We start from the raw sequence: 18,333 nt of genomic DNA on the forward strand, positions 1-18,333 counted from the left end.
AGATGTACAGAGCTGCTGGAACGAGTACAGAGATGGGAAACAAAATTAGCAAATGGAACAAAGAGTTGCTGTTACCAAGATAGGCTTACATTCTGAAAATTGCAGCAGACTAGGCACCTGCGAGATGATGTAATTGAGTTGTATAAAGCCTTGAATGGTTTGAGAAACCTCAATGCTAATGGGATTCTACTTGTTGCTCAGATTATGAGGGGGTATAAATTGAAATTGAGGAAAGAGTTGTAGAATATATGTGCAGAAATTTGCCTTTAGCCAGTGGGTTGTTGATAGTTGGAACAAACTTTCATCTGTTGTTAGTTGAGATCAACAACTTAAATAAGTTCAAAGGTAGAACTACACAAATATTTGGAGTGAATGGATGGGTCAAATGGGAGGTGTTTTTTTTTTTTTTTGGCTGATGCTATATGATCTTGCTTTCTTGCATCATATGCCACTACTAATGCTAATGCTTTGACCATACTGTTATAATAATTGTTAAATAAGTTGGTCAGAGAACTCATAAAAAATAATAACTCAAGAAGGCTGTACACAACAGAAACTAGCTAAGGAACACTTACAAGAAGCAAATGAAGACCAGACATGTTAGCCAAAATCTCTGCTAAAGTATAGTAACACGTGTTTGAGTTTTCTATTATTTGAATTCATAGGACTGCAAAACACAGCTAGTGATAGTATTTTTGTAAAAAATATTCTTATTGATATTATGGCATGTGGTCATGCCACCATATATACAAAATACAGTGGGTTAAAGCATGCACTTTTTTCTGAGTATGTAAGTCATGCTCACATCCAAAGCTAACTGAAAAAAATGAATTTTAAACACCTTAGAGGATTTAACAATATAATAACAAGAGTAAAATCTTTGCTATGCAAGGTACAAATAGGGTTTGGGAATGTAGTTGGTAGCTTGCCAAATAAGATGCACAGGGCAGAAAGTTACTTCAACCATGGATAATCTCTAAAGCAAGGTGTTAAATTTATTTTTAACACCTTGCTCTAATATAATTTGTTTCCTAACCATCATAGTCAGAATTTATCATGACAAATAAGGGATGGTTGAGAGGCACAAGACAGAGAGTGGTAATCAATGGACACTGCTCATTGGGAACTAATGTTATTAGTGGAGTTCCCCCAGGGTTCAGTGTTAGGTCCATTATTGTTTTCTGTATTTATAAATAGTAGTAGTAGTAGTAGTGGCATGTGATGCAAGAAAGCAAGTGTATGAGCTTATGCAGCATCAGCCAAAAAAAAAAAAAAAAAAAAAAATTCACACAACCATTCCCTCTAAATGTTTGTCCAGTTTCTCCTATAATTTTTTAACCTATCAACTTCCACAACGACAGATGGAAGTTTGTTCCAGCAATTAACCACCCGCTGGCTAAAGGCAAATTTCCGCACATCTATTCTACATCTGTCTTTTCTTAATTTGAATTTATGCCCCCTTAGGTTCGTAATCTGAACAAGTGGAAGGATCCCATCAGAATTCAGTGTGCTCAACCCATTCAAGGCCTTATATACCTCAATCAGATCATCACGCAGGTGCCTAGTCTCCAGCCACTGCAATTTGCAGAACTTAAGCCTGTCTTGGTAAAAGGATCCCTTCATTCCCCTCACCAATCTTGTTGCCCTTCTCTGTACACGCTCAAGTAAATCTGCATCCTTCCTAAAATGAGGCCTCCAGACCTGTACATAGTACTCAAGGTGTGGCCTGACCATTGCTTTATACAGAGGGACAATCACCTCCTTCTCCCTGCTAGCAAAATTCCTATATATCATTGACAAAACCCCATGACCTGCCCTGGCAGCCTGTCTGCATTGCTCAGAAAACTTCATATCTGACTGCACAATTACTCACAGGTCTTTTTCATTTTCTACCACCTTAAGTGTAGTACCACACAGTTGGTATGTTTCTCTGGGGTTACTTCTACCCATATGCAGTACTTTGCATTTGTTAAGGTTAAACTTCAGTTGCCACTTCTTAGCCCATCTGCCCAAATTATCTAAATCCTGTTGCAGTAGCACACTGCCATTACTGTCATTAACAACCCTGCCAACCTTTGTATCACCTGCAAACTTCGACATTAAGCCTGATATACCTTCATCAATATCATTGATAAATATACAAAACAACAGTGGACCTAACACAGAACTAGGGCTTGCAAACCGGTTTTATAAACCAGTTAAATCCGGTTTTCATATTGAGTTGTTAAAACTGAAACCGAACTTCTAAAACCGGATTCGCATATTTTTTTAGTTAGCCCTCGAATATAGTTTTTGTTACGCACATTTTCTTTTGTTTGTTCGTTTATCTGGATTATTCAACTGCTTTATGTTTTAAACATGTTTTTTTTATTTTATTTTATTTTATGTTTATTTACGAATCTCATGGGCAAGTGGCCCAAATCTAGGAGGGGTACCTTTTATCTTCCCACCTGTATCTTTTGAAACTTGCCTCGTTTAGACTCTTCATTCAGTGCTTGTGGGAGTGACGCATAGTATTGTCCCTTTGTTATCTTCAATATTTTTATTTAAAATTGCCGGTGATATAAATTCCTACTAATTAATATTTATTACTCTTAATATGTCTAAGATGAAATCAAATGTATGGAATTATTTTGCTCGAAAAAGCAAAGATGAAGCACAATGTTCGAAATGTCAGAAGATAATGAAGTCATCTGGAGGATCTACATCATCTTTGATGTTGCATTTAAAGAAAATGCATCAGATTGACATTAAACAAGATAACGTGTACCTTCCGTAAAAATGGTAAGAACATTAGAAAACTTTATCGTTAAAAAATCTATGGAAGAAGAGATTTCAAAATTAGCTGCTTTAGATGGATTTTCTTTTAATTCAATTGCCAAGAGTGAGTTTATACAATCAAGCCTTCACCTTCAGAGAAATAAATACGATAAATTACCACCAGCCTCAGTGAATGGAATTAAAAATATGGTTCTGAATTATTATAAAACTAAGAAAGAAGAACTCATTCAGCATTTCAAAAATTCATTGGTTTCGGGTGCACGGTATTCATTGACTCTAGACAAATATACGTCTATACAAAAGTAAAAGGTATGTGAATATAAATGTGCATTCAAAAGACAATCATTGGTCGTTAGGTCTTATTGAGATTAATGGTTCACTTGATAGCAGAAGAACTGAGCAAATTGTGAATGGACACTTGAAGGAACTTGGTTAAAACTTGGATGAGGATATTGTTGCCTGCACCACCGATGGAGCAGCAATGATGATTAAGTTTGGCAGGAAAATTACGCCTAATCATCAACAATGTATAGCCCATTGTATACATCTGTCAGTTATAGATGTACTTTATGGAAAAGCAATCAATTATGGCGCGACAGTCTCTGAGTCTCCCAAAGACAATGAAGAAAAAAAATGAAAATAATGAAGGAAGTAGTGATGATGAAGAAGTTGAAGAAAGACAACAAGGCATGCTTTATCAAACTGACTTTACTGATGAGCTCATTTATTTCTTCAATCCAATGGCCAATATTTCACAAACTATTAACAAAGTCAGAAAAATTTGCAAGCTTTTTCGAAAATCGCCTACCAAAAATGACATATTACAAAATTTTGTTAAAGCAAAATTTAATGGGAAAGAATATAAACTTATATTAGATTGCAAGACTAGATGGGATAGCACATTCTATATGATTGAGAGATTTTTGAAATTGAAAAATTGCATTCCAAATGCTCTATGTGCAGTACTGTCAACTGAAGCTGTGTCTGACGATGACTGGAAAACACTTGAATTGCTATGTGAAAGTTTGCAACCAGTTGAAATGATTCTGAAGGCTATAACCTCAGAAGATACAGACTTACTTAAAGCAGAGTCTTCAATAGAATTTCTGCTTACTAAGCTTGGTACAGCAGAAACCCCATTTACTTTAAAGTTTCACCAAAGCCTTTTGCAGCGTTACAATGCAAGACGAAATTGCCAAACTGTGGCTTTGCTGAGCTATCTACACAACCCCAAAAAGTTTAGGAAAGAAGATTCAGGTTCAAGAACTTTTGATTTTCCAAGTAAGCAAGTTTTGAAAAAGCATGCTGAAGAGATTTATCAGAGATTATTTGCAAAATATTCCAAAGGAGTCTTAGTGTTGAATGAAGAAACTGAAAATAAACGAACTGTTCTTTTAGAAGAAAACAAAGACTCATCTAGTTCCGATGTCGGAGATACACTCATGCGAGAGTATGATAGTGATATAGTGATTATTAGAGAGTATGATATGAAAGAAATTAACTGAAGAGCCTTCAAAATATCAGAGTGAATTGGAAATCAGCAGAGAATTTAAAATTTCAGAGGCAACTAGCAGCAGAAGTGAAAAGCTGGAGAAGGTTTATAGAGCACTGCAGACCATTAAACCAACAAGTGTCCAATCTGAGAGTGTTTTCGATCACTGGTCTCTTTAACACAAAAATAAGGTCAAGTCTATCAGGAAAAATGCTTAATATACTCTGTTTTTTAAAGGGCCATTTTCAGAAAAAAGCTGAGCAATAAATAGTAAAGTAATTTCCCCAAGCTGTTTATTTTTATTTATTTATTATTATTATAGGGCTTATTCTTTTTTTTTGTATAAGCTGGTTAAAAAAGGTAACCAGCTTTCTCAAGCTGGTTACCTTTTTGGAGCATTTTAATTTTTTTATTTTTTTTACTATAAGAGGTGATAGATTTGTTTAAAATATTTGATTATGATTTGTACAATCTACCCAAGATAAAATAAATACTTGTGTTATAAGCTTTTAATGATTTTCCCTAAGTCTGAGAAAATCGGCTTTAAAACCGGTTTTAAGAATAAACTTCGGTTAAACTCGGTTTTGAAATTTCTCGGTTTTATGCAAGCCCTACACAGAACCCTATGGGACTCCACTAATAACATTAGTCCATGAAGAACAGCTCCATTGATTACCACCCTCTGTCTTCTTCCACTTAACCATCCTTTTATCCATTGTAGCAACTTACCCTTAATACCATTCTGCTCCAATTTGTACAATAGTGTTCCATGCGCAACAGTGTCAAAAGCTTTCCTGAAATCCAAATATATGATATCAAAATTATTTTTTGCATCCAGTTCCTTTGTAACCACATCATAATATCCTATCAAATTTGTCAGACAAGACTTTCCCTTAACAAACCCATGCTGTGTCTGAATTATTGCTGCAGTTTTGTCTAGATGATCCTACAATGCTTCTTTAACCAGTAATTCCATTATTTTACCCAGAACAGAAGTTAAACTAACTGGTCTGTAATTACTCGTGTCACCCTTCGATCCCCCTTTGTGAATTGGGGATACATTTGCACATCTCCAGTCCGTGGGGACCTCCCCTGAATCCAAGGATACTCTCATAATTATGGCTAAGGGTTTGCTTAGTTGCTTTGCCGCCTCCTTTAATATAACTGGATAGATCCCATCCACCCCAGGTGCTTTTCTTATGTTTAACTTCAACAATTTCTCCTCCACTTTGCTTTCAGTTATTACAAAATCATTAAGTATCCTGCTACAATTTGATAACCATCTGCCATTTTCAAACCTTAATAATTCCTCATGTGTGAATGTAGATGCAAATACTCATTCAGTTTGTTTGCTATCTGGGCAGGATCATCAACAGTCGAACCATCGATATCAAGTGTACCAATCAGATTCATCCCCTTCCCTTTAGAGTTTATATAAGTAAAGAAATCCTTGCTGTTTTTCTTAGCATCTTTTGCCAAGGATTTCTCGTAATCTGCCTTCGCCTGCCTAACCTCCTTTGTTACCCGATTACAGACTAGCTTATATCTGCCGACCGGGCTAGCCGAGTGGGTAAAGTACCTGCCCGGCAACCCAAAGGTCGCGGTTCGATTCTCGCCTCGGGCTTGGATCAAAGTACTGCAAAAAAAACCTTGGGAGGCGCAATATGGCCACAGAAGCCGATGCGCCAACAACTACCAAATCAAAAAAAAAAAAAAAAAAAGCTTATATCTGCCATAGGCTTCTGAGTCGCTTGATAATTTATATGCATCCCATGCATTTTTCTTCTCTCTTACAAGTCTCATTAGTTCATTAGATAACCATTTAGGCCTGAACCTTGAACAATATTTCTTAATAGGTATGAAACTTTTAGTAGCATCCACGATTAATTCCTTGAATGCTTCCCACTTAGAATTTACTGTTGGTAACATCGTCAGTTGATCCCACTGTACAGAATTTAAAAACTGTCTGAGACCACTGTACACACCTTTATGGAAGCAAACACCTTTCCTTTACCCCTGATGGTAATTAAATCTTTAAGTAAATCCCACATCAGTACACTGTGATCACTGCCACTTAGTGGTTCCTTTATCTGTTAATTCTTGATGCATAAATAATCACTGCTGATAACCAGATCAAGAGTATTACTTTCTCTGGTTGCCTCTCGAACATGCTGCTGCTGAAAACAATCATCCAATAAATCCACAAAAGTCTGACTAGTGTGTGAGTGACCAACCCACAAGTTCCAGTCAATATCTGGGAAGTTAAAATCCCCCATTATAAGACATTCCGATTTACTAGTCCACTCTATTTCTCTGTACAATTGTTCATTGTACTCATTCGAGTCATTAGGCCTATAACACGCTCCTACTCTTATTTTTGCTTTCGCAGTGCTTATGTCACACCAAACTGACTCAACGGTGCACTGTTCATCTATATCAACTGGATGCATTTCTTTTGATTTTATGTTTCTCTTAATTAACAGCATAACACCTCCTCCCTTTCTATCCTGTCTATCCTTTCTGTACACACTGTACTCCCCAAATTCCAGTTCAGCCATCCTTATATCTGTGTGACACCACGTCTCTGCTATCCCAACAATATCCGCCTTTAATGTCTTGACCAACACTTCAAATTCATCAAATTTATTTACTATACTTCTAGCATTGGTATACATGCAAGCATACATGCTCCTACTCGTATTCCTAGTTATTCTAACACATCCCATATACCCACCTATTTCAGGATGACTGCCATCCGTCCCTGAAACCCCCAACACCCCACGCTCCAGGTGGCTACTTATTCTAATAGAACTTGTGCAAGAATCACCTTCACCTCTGCCTACGGCTACTGTTAAACTATTAGTCCTTGTAGTTTAGCAGTAGCCGTAGGCAGAGGTGAAGGTGATTCTTGCAAATGATATTGATGATGGTATATTAAGCTTAATGTCCAAGTTTGCAGACATTATGAAGGTTGGCAGGGTTGTTAAGGACACTAATGACTGTATGCTGCTGCAACAGGATCTGGAAAGGTTGAGCAGATGGGCTGAGAGGTGGCAAATGAAGTTTAACATTGACAAATATAAAGTACTACATATGGGAAACAGCAACCTCAGAGCAACATATCAACTCTGTGGTACTACGCTGACAGTGGTAGAGAATGAAAAAGACCTTGGGGGTAATTGTGCAGGCAGATATGAAGTTCTCTGAGCAGTGCAGACGGGCTGCAAGAGTAGCTCATGGTGTCTTGTCAATGATATACAGGAATTTTTCTAGCAGGGATAAGGAGGTGATTATTCCCTTGTATAAGGCAATGGTCAGGCCACACCTTGAGTACTGTATACAGGGCTGGAGGCCTTATTTCAAGAAGGATGTAGAGCTGCTGGAATGAATACAGAGAAGGGCAACAAGATTAGTGAATGGAACAAACGGTTGCTCTTACGAAGAAAGGCTTAAGTTTTGCAAATTACAGTGTCTGGAGACTAGGCACCGGCGAGGTGATCTGATAGAGGTGTATAAAGCCTTGAATGGTTTGAACATGCTCAATGCCGATGGGATTCTTCCTCTTGCTCAGAATAATCACCTGAGAGGGTGTAAATTCAGATTGAGGAAAGACAGATGTAGGATAGATGTGCAGAAATTTCCCTTAGCCAGTGGGTAGTTGGTTGGTGGAACAGATTTCCATCCCTTGTTGTGGAAGTTGATAGCCTAAATAAATTTAAGGCTGAACTGGACAGGTATTTCGAACAAACGGAGGGGTGAAATGGAAGTGTTTTTTTTTGGCTGATGCTGCATAAGCTTGCTTTCTTGCATCATATGCCTCTGCTAATGCTAATGTGCAAATCTATATTTTAATACAAATTTCATATGGAATCTGTAAATTGTTTCTTTTCTTCTTTCTTTATTTTTTTTTCTTTACAAAATTAATACCTAACTGTCAAAACCAGGACACCCACTTATGCTTAATTTCAAAAATAGCTTGCATCAAACCCAGTAGATCAGTTTTCTCAGATTATGTCAGCAGAATTTTACACGCTCAAATTTTATTATATTGACAAGCCTTCCACAATTCCATGCAAATGATGCAATAACAGATTCTAGTATGGGTTGGCAAATTTTAAAGAAACATTAAAAATGCAACATTTCCTTTATCTTTAACACATTCACCCAGAAAGTTAAGCAGCGTAACCATATGATATGAAGTTCTCTGAGCTGTGCAGATAGGCTGCCAGGATAGCTCATGGGGTTTTGTCAATAATATATGGGAACTTTGCTAGCAGGGATATGGAGGTGATTATCCCATTGTATAAGGCTGAGTCTTGAGTACTGCATACAGCTCTGGAGGCATCATATTAGGAAGGATGTAGATCTGTTGGAATGGGTACAGAGAAGGGCAGCAGGATTAGTGAGGTAAACAAAAGGGGTGGTCTCAGTGCCAGATTAAGGCACTGGCTAGTAGGGCCCCTTGTCTGGGGTGCAAATCTTTAAGGGGTGCCAAAAACAGAAAAACAGCGAGGCAAGAAATATATATATCTTTAGTAAGAAGGGACCAAAAAACCTTTCTGCCCGGGGTGCGGAAATACCTTGATCCGGCTCTGGGTGGTCTTACCAAGAAAGTCTATAGTTATGCAAATTGCAGCATCTAGAGATTAACACCTACAAAATGATCTGATTGAGTTGTTAAAGGGCTAGAATAGATTGAGCAAGCCCAGTGCTAATGACATTCTTCCTCTTACTCAGACTATGCATTTGAGAGGCCATAAATTAAATTGAGGAAGGATGGCTGCAGGACAGATGTGTGGAGGTTTGCCTTCAGCCAGCTGGTGATTGATTGTTGGAACAAACTTCCATCTGCTGTTGTAGAAATCATTTTGGAGTGGAGAGAGAAATGATGCGGGAATGTTTTTTTTTTGGCCTATGATGTGTAACCTTGCTTCCTTGCATCATTTCTCACTACTACTAATAATAATACTAATTCATACACTAATAGATTAATAGTAGAGGTGAATGTGATTCTTGCACTGCTTCTTTTAGAATGAGTAAGGTGCTAGGGATTTCAGCCAGTAAAGCAAAGTGCTAGGGATTTCAAGGACTGCTGGGTGTCATCATGGAACAAGTAAATACATTGGCTATGTTAGGGTAACTAAGATTAAGAACAGGTGCATCTATATTTGCATGTACACCAATACTAGGAGTCCAGTAATTAAATTTGATGCACTGGTCAAGACATCAAAGGCCAATATTGTTTGGATTTTATTATTATTATTAATAATAATAAAATCCAAATAATATTATATATTATTTATATAATATTTATATAATAATAATAATAATAATAACGCAACGCTCTCTCCCCTCTCGTTAGTGGACGAACCCACCATTTCACAGGTATATAGGTGCACTGCATTCACATAGATGGTAATTGAATGTCAGTGTGGATAAATGTCGTGGGTTACCCAACTTTGAAAGAGGGATGTTAGCGGGTTCCAGACGCATGGGTTAGTATACCGCAGACGTGGTACAGAAATTGCACTATCTCCGTTCGACAATATCAAGAATATATCAGAAATATGCCCTTTCAAGAATAACATCTCATCATGGAGCAACATGTGAGCAGAGAAAGGTAGTGGATGAATGTGGCCATCGATATCTGTCTCACATTGTTTCAGCCAAATGGGGAGTGACAGTGGCACAAATCAACAAGGGAAGTGCCAGAAACATCTCCACCAAGACCATCAGGAGATCCTTAGGCACAGTAGGTTATGGGAGCCAACGACCCACCAGACTCCCATTGCTAATACCACGACACAGGATTCTATGCCTCAGCTGGGCAAAGGAACATCAGCACTGGATCTTGGATGATTGGAGACGGGTGAGTGCCGTTTCCAGTTATTTCGAGCAGATGAGAGGGTGCGTATCTGCTGGAAACTGCACAAAGCTATGCACCTGTCATGTCAACAAGGAATTGTTCTGGCAGGTGGACGGTCAGTAATGGTCTGCGGCATGTTCAACAGGCACATGTTGGGACCTCTGGACTAGACGCATCTCTGAATGGTCCTGGTTACATGTCATCCTTGCAGACCTTCTGCATCCCGTGAGGTCATCATGCACCCACAGGGCAATGAATTCTTCCAGCAGGACAATGCATCTGCCCACAGAGCCGTGATGACTAGAACATGGTTCGAAGAGCATTCTGCCGAAGGAATTATGGACAGCAGTGCAGCAAGCATGGATGGAAATTCCTGTGGAATGCTTTCATGAACTAGTGGACTCAATGCCTTGCCAAGTGTGACTGCCTTTAATCGGGCGAAAGGTGGCCCTACCCTTTTACTAGCCAGGTATACTATGATTTATGTCCACTCAGTATATTATGTGGTCACAAAGAAACTAGATGCAAAAAATAATTTTGATATCATATGCTTGGATTTCAAGAAGGCTTTTGATACTATTTGAAATAAAAGACTGCTGCTATGGATAAAAGGATAGTTGAATGGAAGAAGACAGACAGTGGTAATCAATAGACACTGCTCTTTGTTGACTAATGTTAGTAGTGGAGTCTCCTAGGGTTTGGTGTTGGGCCCATTGTGGTTTTCTTTAGTGATGCTATGGATAAAGGGATGGTTGAGTTGGAGAAGACAGGGAGTAGTAATCAACAGACACTGCTCTTTGTGGACTAATGTTAGTAGTGGAGTCTCCTAAGGTTCGGTGTTGCGCCCATTGTTGTTTTCTATATTTATCAGTGATATTGATGAAGGTGCCAAGGTTGGCAGAGTTGTTAATGACAGTAAAGACAGATGCTACTGCAACAGGATCTAGCCGACCGGGCTAGCCGAGTGGGTAAAGTACCTGCCTGGCAACCCAAAGGTCGCGGGTTCGATTCCCGCCTCGGGCTTGGATCAAAGTACTGCAAAAACCTTGGGAGGTGCAATATGGCCACAGAAGCCGATGCGCCAACAACTACCAAATCAAAAAAAAAAAAAAAAAAAAAAAAATCAACAGGATCTAGAAAAGTTGGGCAGATGGACTGGGGATACATTGAGGAAATACAGTGGGTAGTAATAACCCCAGAATAACGTACCACTGTGCAGTACTACACTCAGGGTAGTGGAGAATGAAAAAGACCTGGGGGTAATTGTGCAGTCAGTTATGAAGTTTTCTGAGCAGTGTAGACAGGCTACCAGAGCAGCTCATGGTGTCTTGTCAATGATATACAGGAATTTTGCTAGTAGGGTTAAGGAGGTAAAGGCCTGACGTAGCCCAGTGGTCAGGAGCGAGAGTGCATAGCATGCATTCCTTGAGTGGACCGGGGTTCAAACCCATGACTACTAAATACGATAAATATTTGTATTGATGATTTATTGTAAACTCTACTGATTTGGTTGTAGTTCCGGAGTATAAACAGAAAATTTATTTATTTATTTATTTTAATTATCCCCTTGTATAAGGGAATGGTCAGGCTACACTTGGAGTACTGCATACAGGTCTGGAGGTCTCAATTTAGCAAGGATGTAGAATTCCTGGAATGAGTACAGAGACCAATCTACAAGTTGCAATCTACAGTGACCAATCTACAAGTTGCAGTCAATATTTTGAAAGTTAAAATCTCCCATTATAGGACATTCTGATTTACTGGTCCACTCTATCCCTATAGCTGTTTGTTGTAGTCATCAGACAGATTATGGCCTATAACACACTCCTACCCTAATTTTTGCTTTCACAGTGCTTATGTCACACCAAACTGACTGAACATTGCATTAGCCACCCATGTCAACTGGATGCACTGCCTTTGATTTTATGCACTTCTTAACTAAGAGCATAACTTTCTTCCCACTTCCTATCCTGTGTGTCCTTTCCATAAGAACAGGCAACCAATTGTGAAATAACTATGAGTTACCTACCATAAATGTGCGAGTCTATCCTAACCCCCCCATTGGTACTCCCAAATCATATTTATGACTTTTTTACTCACTAAAGATGGTTCACTAAATGCCAAGCTGCACAGTCTGGGTTTGGTTGAGGATCCCCCATTTTGCATGCAGAAATGTTGAGGACTTGGCACATGTACTCTGACTGTCCAATGTAAGATGACCAAAGGAGCATTCTAATAACTAAAATAGGACCCTGCTAAGAAACCAAGAACATCTGTTCATTACAGAAGAGACATATTATAAAGCCTTAGCACAATACTCACAGGAATCGTCGAAATCAGAACTGCCCAGAAACAGGCAATCCAAACAATATCAGTCACAAATATTCGCTGAGACCACAAAAGAGTAAACTGCAGAACTCTCTAAATGCAGCTAACTCAAAAGTCTCCTGATAAATTTCCAATAGAAAATCTATATGAAATAGCACCATGAGTGATCCCCACCATACTAACAAAAATATATAGCACTTATCCTTTCCTCTATATGGACAGCTCCTTTCCTTGAAGCCTTAGTAATAGTAATGGGGGCATGTGATGCAAGAAAACAAGCATATGAGCTTATGTAGCATTAGCCAAAAAAAAAAAAAAAAAAAAAGCAAAACAATTTCACATTCCCTTCCATCTAAAAGTTTGTCCAGTTCCTCCTTGAATTTATTTAAGCTATCAACTTCCACAATGATAGATGGATGTTTCTTCTAGCAATTAACCATCTGCTGGCTAAAGGCAAATTTCTGCACATTTATTCTACAACTGTCTTTCCTCAATTTGAATTTATGCTGCCTCAGATTCGTAATCTCAACAAGCAGAAGAATTCCATCAGAATTCAGCGTGCTCAACCCATTCAAGGCCTTAAAAAAAAAAAAAAGGTAAATTGCAGCCATTATCAACCCACTGCAGGATGGAAGCCTCCTCAACAATTCATGCTGAAGGAAATGGACCATAATCTGCCATGCTGGTCCAGTGCAGGTTGGCAGTTCGATCATATTCAGCAGTCAGGGGCTTGAACCCCGGTCTACTCAAAGAGCGTGTGTTACTGCACTCTCGCTCCTGACCACTCTGCTACGGAGGCCTTTTCAAGGCCTTATACACCTCAATCAGATCACCTCACAGGTACCTAGTCTCCAGCAGCTGCAATTTACATAAGAGGACCCCCTTCATTCCCCCTCACAAATCTTGTGCCCTTCTCTGTGTATGCTCAAGCAACTCTACAGCCTTCCTAAAATGAGGCCTCCAGACCTGTATGCAGTACTCCAAGTGTAGCCTGACCATTGCCTTATACAAGGGGATAATTACCTCCTTAACCCTGCTAGCAAAATTCCTGTATATCATTGACAAGACACCATGAGCTGCTCTGGTAGCCTGTCTACACTGCTCAGAAAACTTCATAACTGAGTGTAGTACCGCACAATTGGTACGTTATTCTAGAGTTATTACTACCCACTGTGTTTCCTCAATGTATCCCCAGCCTATCTGCCCAACTTTTCTAGATCCTGTTGCAGTAGCGTCTGTCTTTACTGTCATTAACAGCCCTGCCAACCTTCGTATCATCTCCAAACTGGACATTAAGCCTGATATACCTTCATCAATATCACTGATAAATATAGAAAACAACAATGTGCCCAACACCGAACCCTAGGAGACTCCACTACTAACATTAGTCCACAAAGAGCAGTGTCCGTTGATTACTACTCCCTGTCTTCTCCAACTCAGTCATTCCTTTATCCATAGCAGCAACTAAAGAAAACAACAATAGGCCCAACACCAAACCCTAAGAGACTCCACTACTAACATTAGTCCACAAAGAGCAGTGTCCATTGATTACCACTCTCTGTCTTCTTTCACTCAACTATCCCTTTATCCATAGCAGCAATTTGCGGTTATTGCTTTACTGCTCATATCTGTACAGCAGTCTTTTATGCCCAATAGTATTAAAAGCCTTCCTGAAATCTAAGCATATGATATCAAAAGTATTTTTTGCATCTAGTTTCTTTGTAACCACATCATATACTGAGTGGACATAAATCATAGGATACGTAGCTAGTAATGGGTAGGGCCACCTTTCGCCCGATTAAAGGCAGTCACATGACAAGGCATTGAGCCCACTGCATCCCTTTGTATAAGAGTCCACTTATACAAAGAGATGCAGCTTTAACTAGTGACTCCATTATTTTCTCCGGAACGGAAGCTAAACTAACTGGTCTGTAATTACTAGTATCACCCTTAGATCCCCCTTTGTGAATTGGGTATACATTTGCACATCTCCAGTCCGTGGGACTTTCCCTGAGTCCAAGAATGCTCTCAAAATTATGGTTAAGGGTTTGCTTACTTCCTTTGCCGCCTCCTTTAATATAACTACATAGATCCCATCCATTTTGAGTGCCTTTCTTATGTTTAACTTCAACAAAATCTTGTCCAATTTGCTCTCAGGTATTTCAAAATCATTAAGTACCTGTTACAGTTTGATAAACTTCCAGCATTTTCCTCCCTTAATAACTCCCCATGTGTGAATGTAATTGCAAAATACTCATTCAGATTATCAGCTATCTGAGCAGGATCATCAACAGTCGAACCATCAATATCAATTGGACCAATCTGATTCATCCCCTTCCTTCCAGAGTTTATATAAATAAAGAAGTCCTGCTGTTTTTCTTAGCATCCTTTGCCAAAGATTTCTCATAATCTGCCTTCACTTGCCTAATCTCCTTTGTGGCTTGATTACAGACTAGCTTATATCTGCCATAGGCTTCTGTGTCGCCTGATAATTTATATTCATCCCATGCATTTTTCTTCTCTGTCCCAAGTCTCATTAGTTCATCTGACATCCATTTAGGCCTAAACCTTGAACAATATTTCTTAATCGGTATGAAAAGCCTAGTATCTTCGTTGATTAGTTCCTTGATTGCTTCCCACTTGACTCTACTTACCGCTGAATTGGCTATGGGACTGGACTTTGCATGCAGCTGAAGAGATATAGTAAGCTGCATGACATATAGCATATGCTTATATATTTAATTAATTTATCTTGCTACTTAATTATTTCATTATTTACTTCTATTAAGAATATAAGTCACTGAAATGGTGTGAATTTTGTTTATAAAAGTTTTTTTTTTTTTTCTTTTTTAAGTTTATATCACATGCTGTCTGGTGTGAGTAAGAATAAAGGATGCTTGATAAAAAAAAAATAGAAGAAAAAAGAAAAAATATAAATTTTATAAAAATACAGGTTTAAAAATGAGAAAATTGTAAAAAGTGTAAGTGGAACAAATTGTGTGTTTCTTTCAGCTCCCACCACCAGACAAAACTGATGGCCAGGGTAGCACTGGGCCCTTGGGACCATACTTGCAGATGCCATACTGTTTGCTTTCTTAGCCGGCATGGCTTGGGATGCTGACACTGACTGATTGGCCGGTCATGTTGTCTTTCTGGATACAGTGATTCTGTGTGGAATCACTGTATCCAGAGAGGCAACATACAACCATATGGAACTCTTTCCTTGTGTCCTTTCTCTCTCAACCCTAGGTGGATTCTCTACTATGCCTGCCCCCAACTTGGGTGGTTCTACCCAACCTTTTGCCTGGTGGCTGATACCACCACCACATCTTTTCAATCCCTCCCACTGGGGGTGAGAATGGGCTTCCTCCCTCAGGGGTCCACACTGTCACCCCTTCCATTCAGGTGGGAACCTCACCGACTCCCCTCGCCTCTGTCTCCTCCCTCTTTCATCCCTCACTCATACTATTTTCCTTGCTCTCTTTTTTTTTTTTTTTTTTTTTTTTGGCTCTTCCTGGTAAGCTTAGGCAGTGCCAGGGCTTTTCCCTTCCAGAGTCTATATCTCACTACTGCCTGGTCTGCCTCCCTGTGGCAAAGGACAGTAACTAGGGGTCAGTGGTGACTAGCAGGCCACTAGACTAAGAGACTGGATGAACAACAGACCAACAAAACTCATCACTAACCAACACTATCTGGCCTTTACAGAGTCATGTATGTGTCACAGAATTACTATGTGCAGTTGGGGGAAACCCCCCAGTGCCACTTGACATGAAACACTATACACTGTTCTTTCTGTATACATTGTACTCCCCATATTCAAATTCTGCATCCCTTATATCTTAATATTACGATGGCCCTGAAATCCCAACAATGGCTGTATTTGATGTCTTGACCAGCACTTCAAATTCATGAAATTTATTTACTAGGAGTATAGTATACATACACAAGTGTACATGCACCTGGTCTTACTCTTAGTTACCCTAACACAGCCCATATATTTACTTACTTCATGATAATTCCCAGCAGTTCTTGAAATACCAAGCACCTTGTTTTCAAGACTGCTGCTCGTTCCAATGGAAGCAGTGGAAGAAGCACTTTCATCTCTGCCTGAAGCTGTTGTTAATCTATTAATCTGTGTATCCCCCCAAGTTAGCAGTTTTCCAACCCACCTAATATTGCCTCGAAGCACTAGCAAATGTTTTTTTCACCCTTTCTATTTAAGTGTATCCCATCCCTATGGAACAGGTCTCCTGTTAACAAGCATGACATGCTGAGAAAAATTCTACCCCAATCATAATATTCAATTGGATTGGTCAGACAAGATCATCCCCTAACAAAAGTCCATGTTGTTACTGCAGTATAATTTCATTCCATCTAGATGGCCCTGCATTACTTCTTTAATCGGAAATTCCATTATTTTTCTTAGAACAGAAGTTAAGCTGATGGGTCTGTAATTACTCATGTCACCTTTTGATCCCCCCTTTGTGAATTGGGGACAAATTTGCCCATAAACCTCACCTGAATTCAGAGATGCTCTCATAATTATGGCTAAGGTTTTGGTTATCCACTCTAAGACAGCATTTTCTGCCATTAGTTATTCCTGGTTTTTCAACCTTCATGACATGCAGATCAGCCTATGAATGAATACACCTGCGAAGTACTTAGGGGCCTGGATGCAAAAGGTGTTAAAGGGCCTTGTTTATTTATGATGAGACTTTGATGGCTCCCTCGATTGGGGTCCCTAGATCGGGTGTCCTGTTCAGCACATCCAATCCACCCTCTATTTGCACAGCCCTGATACACCTGAACGTGTATACAGAAATAATTCACAGTGGTGCAGTATGACCTAAATGACGTATGCACCTGAAACCCAACAGCGAACAAATGATCTAAAAAAATATATATATACGAATAGAAAAAATCCTAATTACATTAATATTTGAAAGCATACTATAAAAAAGGTAAAGTGCAGCCATTATTAACCCACTGCAGGATGGAAGCCTCTCAACAATTCATGCTGAGGGAAATGGACCATAATCTGCCACGCTAGTCCAGTGCAGATTGGCAGATCAACCGTATTCAGCAGTCAGGGACTTGAACCCCAGTCTACTCAAAGAGTGTGTGCTACTGCACTCCCACTCCTGACCATTCGGCTAAGGAGGCCTAAGCATACTATACTGGTAAACAACTCTAGAGATGCATATTAATATAAGATGTGTATGTTGTCAGTGAAATTTAATGTAGTGCACAGTCTGAATAAAAAAAATCTCCAGCTTTCCATCTGTTTTCTGCAAGTAAAAGGTTAGCAGTTCTGCACACACTATGTTAAAGTGTTATTGATATTATGGCACTAGTTTTAGGATGTAAAGTTGTTCTTTTTACTTCATTTTTTCTTCTTTTTTTTTTTTTTGTCTTGTTTAAAACAGATTTTTCTGTTTAGTGTTATTGACAGTGTTATTTCTGAATAACCTTTTCTTTTTTCCAAAACTGTGGCAGCCAGTACACTGCCACTGTGTGTATCCTACCTATTGTTTTTCCCAGGTAAGATTCACAGTGGCACAGTATAGTATTGGTTCCCAGTTTTGGCCAGCACTGCTTTAAACTTTATTACTTAACATATATAGTGTCTTAACTTATCATATAAATACAATAGTTAAAAGTTAATTAGTTACATAGCAATGCAGGCATATAGAAGTTCAAGACAGATTTTTCCATTGGTATCAAGTGACTAGTGTACACTTAGGGTCCCTAGATTGGATGTAATGGCAGTAATGTTAAAAGGAGTGAGAAATTTTATACTTTCTATAAACTATTATAGGAATAAAACCCTCATTTCAGAAGAGAAATTGATGCCTAGCAGGTTTCT

At 39.0% G+C, this 18,333-nt stretch overlaps 1 protein-coding gene across 1 annotated transcript in view; it reads left to right on the forward strand.

Annotated features, from left to right (window-relative positions):
- The window catches only part of LOC150081034 (uncharacterized), a 152,674-nt gene that overhangs the window by 32,496 nt on the left and 101,845 nt on the right, over positions 1 to 18,333 (forward strand). The gene's annotated exons all lie outside the window — the stretch shown is intronic.

The sequence above is a fragment of the Mastigoproctus giganteus genome, chromosome 9, assembly GCF_048544385.1.
Source record: "Mastigoproctus giganteus isolate SK-2022 chromosome 9, ASM4854438v1, whole genome shotgun sequence".
Taxonomy (NCBI): Eukaryota; Metazoa; Arthropoda; class Arachnida; order Uropygi; family Thelyphonidae; genus Mastigoproctus; species Mastigoproctus giganteus.